General features: G+C 45.9%; 1 protein-coding gene across 4 annotated transcripts in view; it reads left to right on the top strand.

Moving 5' to 3' along the window:
- Nucleotides 1-3,768, top strand: part of GPR45 (G protein-coupled receptor 45) — an 81,074-nt gene that overhangs the window by 26,053 nt on the left and 51,253 nt on the right. The window contains exon 1 of one of the 4 annotated variants that reach the window (XM_023536606.1): nucleotides 345-1,213. The exons of the other annotated variants lie outside the window; for them this stretch is intronic. The gene's annotated coding sequence lies outside the window, so the exon portion shown is untranslated. Of the gene's footprint in view, nucleotides 1-344; nucleotides 1,214-3,768 lie in introns of those variants that run through there. 4 annotated transcript variants of the gene reach the window in all.

The following is a 3,768-nucleotide window of genomic DNA, read 5'->3' on the forward strand; positions in this document are numbered from 1 at the left end:
TGGGAAGTAAGAAGAACTTGGTTTTAGACATTTTAATGTGAGGTGCCAAGAGTCATCCAGGTGGCAATGGGATAGAGGGTGGTGAAGGGTCCAGGTTCGGTATCAGGGCTCAGAGTTCAAATCCAGGTTCCACCACTTCTAGGCAGTGTGACCTTGATCAGGTATATACCACCTCGGTGTCCTCAAAAATAAAATAGTGCTAATAAGAGGGATTGCATAAATACATGTAAAACACGCACGCAGTAAATGCTTGATATATGTTTGATTTTATTATTGCAAGGGATAATAGTAAGTTGTGGAGCTGGCATCTGGAAATAGAAGCCCGAAGCCCTGATAAGGGATTAGAGGTGAAGATTTGGGGATTCTTGCAACAAGGCAGGAGTGTGTAAGATCCCAGAGGAGAAGCTGGACAGTGTAAGCACACGCTTGGAGAACACGCATGTGTGGAGGGTGAGGCCTCTCCTGTCCCCACTGTCCCCACGCAGCTGTGATCTCCGCACCGCAGATATTGCTTTCACAGCTCTTACAAGCCTTGTCATTTTCTATTAGTGAGTGGATTTTTCCATTAAAATTCTGCTTCCCATTAGACTTTATGAGGGCAGACCCCATGCTGAATCTCAGCTCCAAAAGCAGAGCCCAGCGCAGAAGAGTTGAAAGAAATGGGGTGGGGAAGGAAAGTTGGCTGTGGGGGGGAGTCTAAACATATTTGTGCTGCTCAGAAGAGCACTTGATGGAGAAGAAGATGCTACAAAGAGAAAGGAAGGTCAAGTTTGACCTGGCTTCCTACGGCACCCCCGCTGTACCCTTAGGCTTATTAAAGAGCAAAACAGTTTTACCGGGAAAGAAGCCTTGAAATGCAGTCATCCAAGCAGATCTAATCACATAAGCAAGTGGAAAAGGAGCAGCCAGTGTTCGGAATGGCTAATCAAAAGCCGAAAGAACAAACGTATGTGGCTTTACTCAAGGTCTGCCACTCACTGGATGCACATCCATGAAGCCTCAGGGGGACATCCAGCGACTCTGAGCACTTATTTATTTGCAAGAGACTGCCAAGTGTTTTATGAATATAATAAATGATTCCCAGGCAGAGAAATAATCTTGCCTCTCTTTCAAGAAGGAAGAAGGCACAGTCGGGCACTCCGTGTCTTCCCGCAAACAATTCGTCACTATCAAGATGAATGCAGGAGCTCGTGTCAGAGTCAACTATGTGACTGTGAGTCTTTATGTCCTTCATAGAATGAGAGCAGGAAGGGCCCTTGGAGACCACGGGCTCCCACAGCATGACTTCATCTTAGTGATGAGGAAACAAAGGCGTTAAGGGAACCAGCAGATCAGAGAATGAGCTTTTACTGAGCACCTGCTATGTGCCTGACATTGCACTGGCAGATTCCCATCTAGCCTTCATTTCAGCCTCACGAATATTTTCTGTAGCTTATTGGAAGCACTGACGTATGTGATATATGTGACTTGCTCAGCCCCAAAGTTGGTGGTAGAGATTTGACCCAAATCTAAGTCCATGCCTGTGTTATCAGTCGGGAGGGCAAGGTTTATGCTTTGGTAACAGCCCAATAGAGCGGCAAAGGATACTTACTGTTCATGCTCCATGTTCACCATGGATCGGCCGGGGCTATTCTCTTTTTCACCACCATGCAGGGATGAGTGCCCAGACTGAGGGAGGCTCCACTGCTAAGGGGAAGAGGGGAGGAGTACAGTGACTCACACTGCCCTTAAAATCGGCCTTGAGGTGCACACTTCATAGTTCTCTGGCCAACACAAATCGCTTGTCACACCCAACCTCAATGGAGCAGAGGAGGCAACCCTATGGTGTGGCTGGAGACCAGCAGGGGAATGTCTGGTGGGCTCACCAATAACCATCGCCCATGCTCTTTCCACTGCCCCCCGCCCAGAGAGGCACCAAGAGGTTCCCTGGGTGGCACAGCCCCTTCATGGCAGTCTCCCTCTGCCCCGCTGCACACCATGCTTCCTGCTTTCCCAGGCTGCCTCCCTCTCCCCCTGCCAGTCTAAAAAAAGAGCAAAAAAATTATTGTTTTCTATGGCAATTTATATAAATATAAATATGTTGGCAAACATTTACAGACCCCAGACCAAAGAGATGGTATGAAAGAGAACTAAAATTATAGTCTATACGGTATTGTCAAACAGTATTTGGGTTTCCCCAGATTTTTAATATTGGTGTTTATTTTCTGAAAGATATATGACAACAGAGATTCTTTTCCAGTTTATTTTTTTTCTTTTTCGACCTCCAAATTACATGTAAAACTTTTACATTGTTTTAATTTCAAATTAATTTAAGGAAGTAAAGGGACTTCTGAAATAGCATTTTATAAATCTATGTGTGTGTGTGTGTGTGTATTGTGATAGAAACATTTAAACATACACAAAGGCAGAGAGAATAGTATTGTGGTTGTTGAAAAATGTGCATGGGAGCCTGGGCAAAATGGTGTAGATGATAGAGGCTTTGTTCATCCTCTCTTGCAACCACATCAAAGTTGTGATGGAAACATGGAGCAAACAGCAAGCGAGTCACCTGGAGGAGTCTAGAGGAACAGAAGCCCTACAACTAAGGAGAGAAATAAGAAATCAACCTGCAATGGTAGGAGGCAGGAGAGGGCAAAGACACGAGGCTGCCCGGTCCCAAGGGGCTGAGTGGGACAGAGGCTGCAGCAGCTGCAGACACCTCTTAAAGGGCCTGTGTCTGGGAGCGGAGTTTCACGGTGACAGACTCACTCACTTGGAGCACCAGCACTGCATGGGCTGCTCTGGGCACCAAGGACTTACAGGGGGAAACCGAGTTGTTGGAGTGAGGACTGGAGGCAAGGCTCACTCCGCTCCTGGGCTGAAGTGCCGGTGATATTCATTGTTCCTCTCTTGAGCCCTCCCCGCTCCCAGTGTGTGGACTCAGCTCTGCAACAGCTAAGACATCATCAAACTGGATAACAGAGGTCACTCTGCCCAGAAGATTCCCTGAAACTCCGCCTCCCCCAGTTTGTGGCCCTACTCAAGCTACATCCAGTTGTGTCCTCAGGGAGTCCTGTGCCCCCTGCTGAGCAGCTCCAAGAGTCACATTGGTGGCAACTGACCTGGGTTTCTGGTGTGGCTTCTTGAGGCAACTACAAGTACGGCATCTGTGGATTGCTTGCTGAATCTTAACAGGTGGTTCCAGAAGGGCAGAGGCTTGGACTTAATTTGGCCTGCAGCTGAACCCCTCTCAGGACTATGCCACCGGACACCTACTACACAAAGCCACACTAATAAGACTGGGAGTCTTAGGAGCTTTGCTTACTATATAGAAACAGACATGGAAAGGCAGCCGAAATGGGAAGACAAAGAAGCAGAAACCATACGAGAGAACAGAAAAGAGATCCAGGAATAATGGAGTCAAGCAATCTAACAGATGCAGAGTTCAAAACATTGGTTATAACGATGCTGAAGGAACTTAGGGGAAGTGTAGATGAATTCAGTGAGAACTTTAACAAAGAGATAAAAAATATAAAAATGGAAATGGAAATTATAAAAGGGAACCAGTTAGAAATGAAGAAAACATTATCTGAGATGAAGAGTATATTAGAGGGAATCAACAGAGTGGATGAAAAAGAGGATTGAACCACCAGTATAGAAGATGGGAAAGCCAAGGACACTCAATCAAAATGGCAAGAAAAAAAGAAACCAAGACTATAATAATAATTTAAGCAGCCTATGGAACAAAATTAAATGTAAAAAACATCTGTGTCCTAGCAGTATCTGAAG

The sequence above is a fragment of the Pteropus vampyrus genome, unplaced genomic scaffold (assembly GCF_000151845.1).
Source record: "Pteropus vampyrus isolate Shadow unplaced genomic scaffold, Pvam_2.0 Scaffold160, whole genome shotgun sequence".
In the NCBI taxonomy this organism is placed as follows: Eukaryota; Metazoa; Chordata; class Mammalia; order Chiroptera; family Pteropodidae; genus Pteropus; species Pteropus vampyrus.